The sequence below is a fragment of the Heloderma suspectum genome, chromosome 6 (assembly GCF_057233095.1).
Source record: "Heloderma suspectum isolate Gila_16-S chromosome 6, 16-S_ref, whole genome shotgun sequence".
Taxonomy (NCBI): Eukaryota; Metazoa; Chordata; class Lepidosauria; order Squamata; family Helodermatidae; genus Heloderma; species Heloderma suspectum.
Genome location: NC_139463.1, coordinates 57,142,783 through 57,155,474, shown reverse-complemented (window position 1 = coordinate 57,155,474; position 12,692 = coordinate 57,142,783).

Sequence of the window (12,692 nt, the reverse complement as noted above, 5' to 3'; positions counted from 1 at the left end):
ACACACACTCCTCAGGAGCACCTTTATCTCTGGTTATGATGAGACATTAAAGTAGTCATGAAAAAAGCTTTAAAATATGCTGTTTGGGGAAACTTAATTTACAAGGTATTCAAGAGCAGCTTTGGAAACTGTAAATCTTTCCCTTCACTGAAATCTCTGCCCCGCCCTTTGAATCCAAGTAACAGCACCCCTGTGTGCCACTGCTGGAAATTTGCCTCCATCAATCCATTAACTAACACTAGCTAGTTAATTGGATGTTTGAGATGATTTAAAAAGTGTAGCCCTCGTTTAAACCCGTGGCTCCCCAAGGGTATCCAAGATGGACCCAGCGAGACCACATTCGCATAACCCTAAGGCTGAAGACATACATAACATTTTTAAGCGTAGTGGAAGCAATTGGAAGGCGTTCCTGCCCTGAAAAGAATTGCCTGAGAAGGCAGCAATGGTGTCCTCCATGCTTCACATGTTATGTTTGGCTTCAGCCTCAGGTACTGATGCCACACCTTGCTTTTCCACTTTTCATACATTCCTTAAGAGCATCACGTTGCTCTTCAGAAGGCTGGATCACATTCCGGGAAGTCACACATGTAGATGCCCCAGAATTCTTTGCAGCTATAAGTGCTCCCCACACTGCAAATAGCCACACTGTGGGATGAGGGAAACCAGTCCGTCTCCTGTAATTTTCACATCTCCAGGGTAGTCCAGGGCATTGCTCCCCCACTATTTCTGCTCCTTCCTCACTTCCATTCCTCTCTTTGAGCCAAGCTGCAGGATCAGGGAAATCATATGGTATTGACTGGACTGTACCACTTCAGACTGCAAGGGGATATTATCTTGTGTTCCAATGCTTCTTTGCTCAGTGGTAAAGCCACATATTCAGAGCAACGGCCTAAAGGAGGATCTCAGGAAACCAGGCTGGGAACAGATTCTTGAAGACTACTTGTGGGCAGAAAAACTGGGCAGCACATTTCACTGAATTTCTCTCAGGGGAGGAGAAATTCTGCGACAGTTTCTCAGGGATGGGGCTCACCATTGTACTGGTAGTAGCACACCTTCTCTCACTCTCTCTCTCTCTGTCTCTCCCCCTCTCTTTTGTGAAGTTTTCTCCACCATTTTGTATACCCCCACACATGATGCCCCGAACTTAGTGGCATTCTGTGGCATTGTGGGAGTGGGGGTGGCTGAAATGGCCTCCAAGAAAATTGGTGGAAAGTATTTGGAGAACATTCTGCAACGTGTCCTTTTTCTTGGGGGTGGGTGGGGAGAGAATGAGAAAAAGAAACAAAATGTCATCTGTCTTCTTTGGTTCAGTTTTGCTCTGCCTCAGATTTCGGAGTGTTGCTGCCAGTTAGAGTAGACGAAGCTGGCCTAAACAGATCAACAATTTGGCTCGTATAAAACAGCTTCACATGTTCATACGCAATGCTCTCTAGGCATGGGAAACTTGCATGTGAGGTCGTAGGCTACCTGTCTTCCTGATGTGCTAGGTTTCTACGTGCAGATAGAATTCAGATTTATAGCGGAGTGTGCAAAAGTATGATCCTCCCATTTGCAACCTGAAGAGCTGCACCACGATACTTACTTGTGCTCTTGGGATGAACAGGACAGAAATGGAGTGTTACGGACTTAAAGCAGCAATTGTAAAACTGAGACAACTGCCCCACGAATAGGGGTTACAATGGCTACAGCAGTGATACCCAAGCTGTGTGCTGTGGCAAACTGCTCATGTGCCACGAGAAACAACTCAGTACGCAAGGGCTCTTGAGAGTTCAAAGAAGCCCTCCCGCCGTGGCTGTACACTTGCAGATGTGCATGGCTGCGTAACTGCTTTGGCCGTGCTTCCTCCACTCCACCGGGCGGAAGGGCTGTCGCTCAGTGGTAGAGCACATACTTTGCATGACAATGGTCCCAGTCAGTGTGGAGCATCTTTCCCCAACCTGGTGCCCACCAGATGTTTTGGACTTCAGCTCCTAGCATCCCCCAGCCAGCATGGACAATGGTCAGGAATGCTGGGAGTTCTTGCCCAAAACATCTGGAGGGGCCCAGGCTGGGGAAGGCTGGTGTACACTACACTTTGCTTGTTGGACCCAGGGTACTTCCTATATTCTTATGAATACCCAATGCAGAGATGGGCTACAATCACTCCTGATATGAAAGGATCCAATAAAGGGCTGGGTTGTGGGACAGTGTGGTTTAAAGCCCATGTCAGCTGTGAAGTCCAGCAAGTAGCCTAATGCATCTCATAAGAATGGAGACAGAAGTGGTAAGATGATCAATTAAAAAACAAACACTTTCACCAGGGAAACTCTTCCACCATTCTTGACACTCCTCAAAGAAAGAGGCTTGAAATACTCAATCCCCACCTGCATAAGCACTGGAACCCCAAAGAAAAGGGTTCAGATGTCATTCCAAACTCCTATATAGTGTAAGTGTAAAGTGATGCACGTTGGGGCAAAAAATCCCAACTTCAAGTATACTCTAATGGGATCTGAGTTAGTGAGGAGCAACCAGGAAAGAGACCTTGGGGTTGTGGTGGACAGCTCAGTGAAGATGTCAACCCAGTGTGCGGCCGCTGTAAAAAAGGCAAGCTCCATGTTAGGCATAATTAGAACAGGAATTGAGAATAAAACTGCCAATATCATGCTGCCCTATGGTGTGACCACACTTGGAATACTGTGTCCAGTTCTGGTCACCACACCAGAAAGGGGTATGGTAGAGCTGGAAAAAGTGCAGAAAAGTGCAATTAAAATGATCAAGGGGCTGGAGCATCTCCCCTATGAGAGAAGGCTACAACAGCTGGGATTGTTGAGCTTGGAAAAAAGGAGGATAAGGGGAGACATGATGAGGTCTACAAAATTATGCACAGTGTGGAGAATGTGGATAGGGAGACATTTTTCTCCCTCTCTCAAAATACTAGAACCTGGGGTCATCCTATGAAGCTGATTGGTGGAAGATTCAGGGCGGATAAAAGGAAGAACTTCTTCACACAGTGCATAGTTTAACTATGGAACTCACTACCACAGGATGTAGTGATGGCCACCAATTTGGAAGGCTTTAGAAGGGGGTTAGAGAAATTCCTGGAGGAGAAGGCTATCAATGGCTGCTAGTCCTGATGGCTATGTGCTACCTCCAGGACCAGAGGCAGTGAGCCTACAGACACCAGTTGCTGGGGAACATTGGTGGGAGGGTGCTGTTGCACTCATGCCCTGCTTGTGGGTTCCCGGTCGACAGCTGGTTGGCCACTGCGTGAATGGAATGCTGGACTAGGTGGACTCTTGGTCTGATCCAGCAGGGCTCTTTTTATGTTCTTATATGCTGACAGCGGACTCATTCTTCGAGCGTAGCTGAAAGAAGGACCCTCCATGCATAAGAGGGAGGCATGCTGAACCGGTGTCTGGACCCAGGTATGAGCGCCAACAAACTGAAGTTGGACCCCGACAAGGCTGAGGCCCTGTGGATAGGTGGTTTGCATACCTGGGAACTGGGTGTGCACCCTGTTCTAGATAGGGTCACGCTCCCTTGAGAGAGCAGGTGCGTACCTTGGGGGTAGTCCTGGATCCTGGTGACCTCAGTGGTGGTCATCCTGGTGACCTCAGTGGCTGATGGTCATCAGCCACTCAGTGGTCATCCTGGTGACCTCAGTGGTGGTCATCCTGGTGACCTCAGTGGCTCAGAGTGCCTTTCGTCAGCTGTGGCCAGTTTGCCAGCTACCAGGGCCGGCCCACTGCATCCTGCTGTCAGGGGCAAAAGGCAAGATGAGAGCTCCTCCCCAGTCCACGTGCAGAAGCTGCCTGGACTGGCAATGGGATCTTACTTCAACACTGGCAACTGGATCGCATTCTCCACCACACCTGAGGCAGCAGGTGAGTTTAGGGAGCCCAGGAAGGCTGCGTGCCACACTCAGCCCTGTCCTCCAACAGAGAAGGACCTAAGGAGCATCTGCCAGCAGAGATAGCAATGCCTTTTCTGGCTAGGGATAGTCTGGCTATGGTGGTCCGTGGTCTTGTAACCTGTCCACTGGACTACTGTAATGCATCATACGTGGGGCTACCCTTGAAGATGGCCTGGAAGCTTCAGCCAGAACAGGATGCACAGAATGGCGGCTAGAATGTTAATGGCTACAGCCAGGTGGGATCATATCACACCGATTCTAAGGGAGCTGTACTTCCAGGCCCAATGTAAGGCACTGGTGCTTACTTTTAAAGCCGGAAATGGCTTGGGATCCAAATACCTCTCCATATACTAGCCTGCCCGAGTCTTACGTTCTGCAGAGGAGGCTCCTGTCAGAGTTGTATCTGAGCCCATAGAGTTCCAAGGCAGCTCTGATTCTGAGGAGGAGATACAATTCGTGGGGGAGGAACTCTCTCAGACTTCAGAGGCGCAGCTGGAGGGGGAGCCCCCCCACATACCTGGGAGCGACAGTGACCCAGGCATGGAGAGGGAGGAACAACTTGAGCTTTTAGATGCGAGGCACAGGTGCAGGCACAAGCGAGAGATTGCAGGAGCTGAGCTTAGGCGCTCAGCCTGATTGGCTCGACATCAGCAGCTGCGCCCAGAAGCATCACAGGAGAGGGGGAGATCTTCCCCCCCACCTCTTAAGTTCAGCGAATTGCTGTGTTTTTCCCAAACGGAGATCAACTGACATCCTAACCCTTAGAAACCCCTAGATGGCTGTTCCTTTGTAGTTCCTCTGAGTCTCAGGCAATTAGCATCTGTACGCTTCATTAGGATGAATGGAATTAAAGCCTTGGAAAGCAGCCCTTTTGTCTGAGTGTTGATTCTGGCTATTGGAGGATTCAGTAGGCAACAGGGGTATCTTGACAGCTCTTCTCAAAGTACCTTCTACTCATAATGTGACCACCAGTGAACCTTCAGCTTTGTGGTACCCTGTTTGTGGAATACCCTCCCCATAGAGGTGTGTCAGGTGCTGAACTTGCTATTAATTCAGCCTTGTGTGACCAGGAATGCTGCACGCTACAACATGCGGTTGCAGATCCCACTTGTAATCAGATCACCATCATCTCTCCCCGTGGATCAGTTTGTCCTTCCCCGCTTAGTTCCCCTACCCTAGCAACCCCTGAAACACTCGCAAATAGCAACCTTGGGACAGGGCGAGCCCGCAGTGACCGGCCCCAAAGACAGCCTGCGGCGCAGGTTCAGACCACGCCCAGGCCTTGGCAGGTCAGCCTTCACATGTCTCTGCCGTGTGCAGCCCAAGGTCACTTGGTGGAACCGACAGACCGCTCAGGGAGGTGGGCGAGACCCTGCGGTGGGAGGAGGAAGGGATGGGACAGCTAATCCCAGCCTTTGGGTCAGGCTCTTGATGCCAAAGCAGGCCCTGGGCAGTTGGCAACAGAACAAGGTCTCGAGGGGGCCAGGAGGGAGTTGTATAATCCAGAACGGCAAGGCTGCCAAATCAGTCGCCTTCCAGCAACTCAACTGGGAAGATCTGGCAGGCTCAGAGCCAGGACCCCTATTTATAGTTTTGGGGAGGGAGTGGGGTGGGGCTGCAGGGTCACAGCAGAAAGGGATGTTGTCAATTAAGCAACACCCCCCCCCCCACGCGCTTTACTCCTCAGCCATGAGGCTGGACACGGGAGTTGCCAGAGACTGCCCTCCCAGGGGGTGAGAGGATTGTCTCGGAAGGGCATTTGGGGTGGCATTAAGGGGAGCAGAAGAAGAGACAGAGCAGAGGAAGAGGCAAATCCCCAGGGATGTTCTCCTGTGCAGGCCTCAGTAAGACGAGGCAGTCCCTGGTCACAAGAGTTGTTGTTCCCAAATGGGTCATTTCCCATTTTAATAAATCAGTAGAAAGGTGCTGACGATTTTTGGGATTTTTTGGCTCAGGTATCAAAATGTTTTGGGTTGACCTTGGGAGGGGCCACCACCAATATTTTGCTGAGGTGAAATTCAAAGCCAATCTTGATGTGGGGAAAAAACTCTCTTGAGAATCTTCATTAATCCTACAGGAACCTTCGGCTTCCCTTGAAATTCCTCTGGTGTTTTCCCTGAGGAGGAGCTAACTGGGCTCCTGCAGACATAACAGATACACACAGCCCTTCAGGGATCCTTGCAAGCCCTCTCCCTTTATACAGGCCTAATTTTGACTGAGGTGGTAGAGCTGCGTCTGGGCTGTACCACTTTCAGCTGAAAGCAAGGGTGCTCATAGGATGGAAGGCTCCTCCAGAGACCCCAAATTTCCCTGCACTAAGAAAATTCGCATGTCAAGGCAAAGGATCTTGCTTTCCTTTTCCCTCAGATGCTTTTTTGGGGTGTGTTTTGGTATGAAGGTGTGATAATTGCCTCAGAGAGAACTACCCTCTGACCCAACACACCGCCTGCCATAATGATTGGCATTTTGATCAATAATCAGTCATGAAGAGTTACACAGCAGTGTTATCTACCAACAGCGTGTACGTGATGTGCACTCCCCATACTGCAACTCAGGGGTAGGCAGACGTCAAGCTTGTTGGATCTACTTTGTTTTTTATTGGTACCCCAGGAGTCACCAACCACAGCCAGGTGCCAGAGACGTTGTCAGGGTTCCCCTTATGACCTGGACCCCCTGAGCAACTCCTTAAGGATCTCTTGCCTCCTTCAAAGTCCCACCTTCCTTCTTTTAAACTTCCCCTTCCCAGTAATGTGGGGTTTAGGCTGTAGACGTGGGGTGACTGACATTGTAGACACAGGGTTGAACCACAACAGTTTACTGGTAAATTAAAGCAAGCAAATCACAACTAAAGGTATTTACACAATAGAGCTGAGTGATACAAAAGGCCTTAAAAGAAAAGTTGCAAAATGCAAATTCCTTTACCCTAGCTGTACTTAGACTCCTCTAGGCTGCTTCTTCCAGCTCCCTCTTCAGGCTCTGGTCTCCCCGACTCTGCTCTTACTGGCTTTTTTACTCTGTTTATATACCCTCCTCTCTCACACCGAAAGCGCTTTTTCAAACATGAAGAAATTGAACTTAACTGGGGAAATAAAACTGAAACCTAACCGGGGCAATTAAACTACTCCTCTCAGGGATATCCCCTTCCAACAAAAAAACACCGCAGGCCTCTAAGCCTGACCTTTCCCCCCCTTTGCCTCCGTAGGCCTCAAATCTTCACAGATGTACACTTAGAACTGAAGAATAGGGTGCCTCTGAGCATATTCTGGGCCTAGGAATTTGTTTTCAGTCCCAGAACTGAACTGAGCTCCCAGTCCTTTCACCCAACGGTCCACTCCTGGTTACCCCAAGCAAGCTTTCTTCATTGCAGCAGTATAATTTGGGTAGGAAAAGTCATCCTGCTGTTTCTTTGGTTAAAGTGTGGGAGTCAGAAACCCTCGCTAATCTTCTGCAAATCACCTGGAGATCTACCAGTCTACCTTCGCCTGCCCCTTCTTCGACTGGAGGGATGTTTACCTCTGATAACTGGAGAAGGGCCCTCCCTCCCAAGCACACGCTGCTGTCAGCTTCAGCATGGTGAAAAGGGCTGCTTGTACCTCTCCATTTGGCAGGGAGCGAGAGGCTCTCTTTTTTATCTCTCTGTACATGGGATTCAGCTTTAAAAATAGAAGAAGGCCTTGGCATGGGACCGCCATGCATGTCCGTTTCTAGACAGAGAAACAAACAGTGTGTGTTTGGGTGGCAGGGTAAGCGGGGAGAGTTGGGCGGGTGATGGTTCCCAAAGGGATGGACTATAAAAGGATAATGCAAGCAGATTAACGTCCCCTCCCTACAACATGCACAGCCTTGTAGGCAATAACACCCTGATTTATTTGCTGTTATTTTTAAAGAGTCCCTCCCCTCCATGTGGGGCCACTTCCTCACATAACAGCACAAACCCTCCAACGTGACGAAAGGTCAGAGCATCCAACAAGTAGAAAGTGGTGTGGCTAGCAGAGGGAACACGAGATTTGTGGATAAAGCAGACGTGCTGATTCTCCTCAGACCCCAACTCACAGGCCGCTCTCCCACGTCCAAAGGGGAAGAAAGTCCTTAAATAGAGCAACCTTGGCTGCCTGATGCCCTTGAACCTATGAGCTGGGGATTGGGGCACAGAAACAGAGGTCGACAGAGCTGGCTTGAGCCAGGAGAACAGGGCTGCCGCAGCTCTGTGCCCATCACCTGCCTCAAACAGGTGACCAGAGGCGTAGACACGCAGGACAACATGGGTCCGCTCTTCCGGACCAGTTTACACAAGACCTCGTCAGGACGGGCCCAGGACCTTTTGCTCCGTGAGACAAAGGACAAGAGGGGCCTCCCCACCCAGCCCCATTCCATATACAAGCCTGATGGGCAATGGCAGTTGAATCTAACCTGGTATGGGATCTTCCACCGTACCTGAGGGCAGGAGGCTAGCTGAGGAGGGAGAGGGCAGGCTGTCTGGCAGACACAGCTCTGTCCATTCCTCGTCCCTCAGTAGCTGCGGGGTTGGTGCTGAATCCAGCAGAGGCCAGCGTCTCCGAGGTCAGTGGGGTGGTGAATCTGCTCCAGGTTTCAGCCAGAACTCTAAATGAGCTATCCTAGGTGCTGATCCCAATCCCCCAAATAGGCTCAGCCCCTTAGCTCCTTTAGAGTTCTGTCTGGTTCTGACTGAAATCCCCAGCGGATTCACCACTGACATCAGCGCCACCAGCCCCCACTGGCTGGATCCCGCACACCCAAACACAGGCCCTGAACCCGGAGCCTCCCCACACAGGATGTTCACCAAAGCAAAGACACGGGTCTTCCGATACAGGCGCCTGCTGGTGGTTTGGAAGGATGGGGGGCAGTCAAGAGCTCTCCAAGGCCTGCACCTATTATCAAAAGCACTTAATATAAAACAAACCGGGAAAGATACAGCATTAAAGTGGGGACTTTAATCTTACTTACAGCATGAGCTGCTGTGGCCCCTATTTGTCAGGGACAGTCACCAATTCCCGACCAGCGGAAGGGCGCAGCTGCACTCATGTCCTACTCTTGGGTTTCCCACAGGAAGCTGTTTGGCCGCTGTGTGAACCCAGCGCTGGACTGCACCCTGATCCAGCACAGCTCTTCTTATATTCTTAGTCAAGAATATCCCTGCTTTCGGTGGGCGCTGCCCTTAAATCCCTACATCGGCTTTCTGACCATCCCCAGATCCTATTCACGCTTTGTGTCCGTGCCTTAAAAACATCCCATGGCCTCCTCCTCCCAGGTACTTGGCTCTCTGCTCTTCTATCCCTTCCTAGGACCTTCCCTGCAACAACGCCACCCATTTTCTCTTGTTGCCTCTTATGCCCGGAATTGCTTCCATGGCATGCTCCCTTATTTCCTTCAAGCCGCTCCTCAAAACCCATCTTTTCCAGGAAGCGTTTGGGAACTCCCCTAGGCCCAATACCCTATAGCAGGGGTGGGCAACCCAATTAGGATGGAGGCCAGATGACCCACGGGGCCAGGCCACGCCCCAATGTTCTTTGGGTCCCGGCTGGCGCGTCTCCAGGACCTTGCCTTGCTGCACACTGGCTTCTCCCATTGGGAAGGCTGTGACGCAGAGGACCCACACCAACTGAGTCAGCAGCTGGAGAGGTGCTCTAGCCGCCAGCTCAGCCAGGGATGCCACATGAGTGACGCCCCCCCCACCTGCACCCCCCCCCCCGCTATCTCTGTTCACAGATTGGAGATAACTGCAGGCATTCCTGAAGGGGGCGGGGCTTGGAGGAATCCATGAAAGCTCCATGTTTTAGATGGTAAATCCGTTACGGTAGGGACCTATCAAACTTGAAACCTGTTCTTTGTAAATGCCATGTAAACATAGGAACAACAGCAACTGCCTTGAGCAGTGGGTTAGGCTGTGAGTAAGAGCTTCACCACACCAGGTTAAAATATCCTGCATTGTTACCAGGGCTTCTGCTTCCGGAGTCTTTGTGGGTTTAACATTGGCTCCTTCGCACGGGGTGGACATGTGCTTTCTTGGGAGGGGGATCGGGGGGGATCAGGAGGGGTGGTGCTGGGAGAGCGGGGCCCGCTGCACAGCACAAGGGACAGATTAGTGCGCCAGCGTTGCCCCATGTGGGATGAGGCATGGCATGGAGGAATCTCAAGAAGGCGGCACCCCGGAGGTGGGCAGGGGCTGGAGGAGGCGCATTTTCTATAAGTTTTATTATACAGCCGCTAGTTGGCGCTGCCAATATATTGGATTATCTCCGTGCCTTTTCAAAGTGGGATAAATGAGGAAAAGCACGTGAGGCGTCCTGGAGATTGATGAAGTTGTCTAAAGGACCCGCAAATTTCCGTGGGCGGCCAGTATGAGTGTGCAATAAATTGCTTGTGTAAAGAAGACGGGCCCAAGGTCATGGGGATGACAATAATATTGTCCTAACTTATGCAGCTGCTGCAAGTACTGAATGCATGGGTGGCATTTTGACAATTAAAAAAGCCAGTAGTAGCAGAAGTAGAAACAGTAGTAGTAGTTTGGCTCACAGATGTCTATAAACAAATCTGTGACTTCCCCCAGGCTTATGGAAACACCGAAGATGCCTTTGCTTTCCCTTCCCCATCCATTTTGGGACAAAGGCTGCCCATTGCAGAGGCTGTACAAATAGGGATATTCAATTCAACACCACACCTCTGGCCCAGGGGGAATATCACTTGGCTTGCTCTGCCTATGAGGCCTTTAGCCAAAAACAGCAAATTCGCTATTTCTATCCCCACAGGGAGGATCACAGAATACTTTCGATCACATCAGGGAACGGCTGATCTTTGCTCAGGGCCAAGAGGGGAGTGAAACAGCTAGAGGCTTAGCTGGTTGAAAACGTGACCCTAGGTGCCATTTTAGCCCTTGGCCCTGCCTCTGGGGGTTTCAGGGCGTGCGGGGTTGCCATCCCTTCCAAGTGTGAACGTAACAGCAGCCTTGCTGAATCAGACCAAAGGCTCCATCTAGTCTAGCATCTTGTTTCCAATAGTGGACCGCAGAAGCTCGCAAGCATGGCACAAACAGCCCTCCTTGGCATCTGCCCCCCCTCACCTGATATTCACGTGAAACTGCCTCTGAACATGGAGGGCTCAATTAGCTGTCATGGGCAATTTGTCTAATCCCCTTTTGAAATTGCCCTATGTTAATTACACGTTGGCCACGTTCCGACGATTGCAGAAGGGGAAGCAACCATCGTGGCTGCACATCATGGGTTGTAGAGTGGATACGACACCCCCCCACACACCGCATGCCGGGTTCAGACAACACGCCAACCTGCGCTGCAGCGTGGGGAATAATCCAAACGGCCGTTGCGTGAGTGTGGGTGGGGGGAGCAGCCATGATGGTTGCTTCCCCCACTGTGATCATCCGAACCCAGTCATTGGGTAAAGTCGCTGGTCCTTTTGCCTATCCTGAACAGTAAGACAAAGTATCCCATTGGATGACCCCAAATTCTCATGTTCTCAAAGGGTGCAAAACACTCTCTCTACAAACCATTCATAATTTGATAGATGTTGCACATGGCCCCCTTTAGTTGTGGTTTTGTTTTTTAAGCCCCAAATGCATTAGTCTTTCCTCGTAGGGAAGATACAGCCAGGAGGAGAAATCAATCATAATTCAGTCTCACTTTCCTCAATGCCTAGCTTACTGCTGCAGGAATTGTGGTTTTTAAAATAAACTCTAGTTTGTGAAGCAAACCAGATTCATGACCCATCATTTGAAGTTGGCTTGTTTATCAATTGGCTAGAATCTCGTTTAAACCACGATTCCTGGTTTGTATGCAATAAGCTAGGAATTGGAAAGCCAGGAAAGCGAAAAAGAATCATGGTTTATTCCTCTGTCTGGCCATGCAGGAGGAGGAGATGGGTGGGGGAGCACTTGAGCCCGAGACTTTACTCAAATTCAGGGGCTTGTGCACGACACTAAGGCTGCCTTTACACTAAAGAAACCCCCCGCAGCCTTCCTGTTCTGGAGCCTTTCCGCGTTTTTCGCAGGCTCCCAGACAGTGACTATGTGATTGCTGAGGGGAAAGCGGTTGAAACAATGAAACTGCACCATCTAGTGGCTGTTTTAATAGTGTAACAATCCAACTTTAAAAAATGATTCATTAGTTCCGGATCTTTTTGGAGTGAAATAACCTGGAAATAACTTGAGCACGCTCCGGGAGAGAGCGCAGAACAGGAAGGCCTGGCGTGCTATGGTCCATGGGGTCACGAAGAGTCGGACACGACTGAACGACTGAACAACAACAAACCTGGAAATACCTCTGGATGTGCCCTGGAAGTTAATGATGCCATGAAAGGGACCCACAAACTTCCATGAGTGAGCAATCTCAATAGCAGGATAAAAGCTCAGTGTGAAGGAGTCCTGAATCATGGCTTAATCACAGAATAGAATCATAGAATAGTAGGGTTGGAAGGGGCCTACAAGGCCATCGAGTCCAACGCACTGCTCAGTGCAGGAATCCAAGTCGGAGCATCCCTGACAGATGGCTGTCCAGCCTCGTCTTGAAGGCCTCCAGTGTGCGAGAACCCACTACCTCCCTAGGGAATTGGTTCCATTGTTGTATTGCTCTAACAGTCAGGATATTTCTCCTGATGTTCATCCGGAATCTGGCTTCCTGTCACTTGAGCCCATTATTCCGTATCCTGCACTCTGGCATGATCGAGAAGAGATCCTGTGACAACCTTTCAAGTACTTGAAGAGTGCTATCACATCTCCCCTCAGTCTCCTCTTCTCAAGGCTAAATATGCCCAGTTCTCTCAGTCTCTCTTC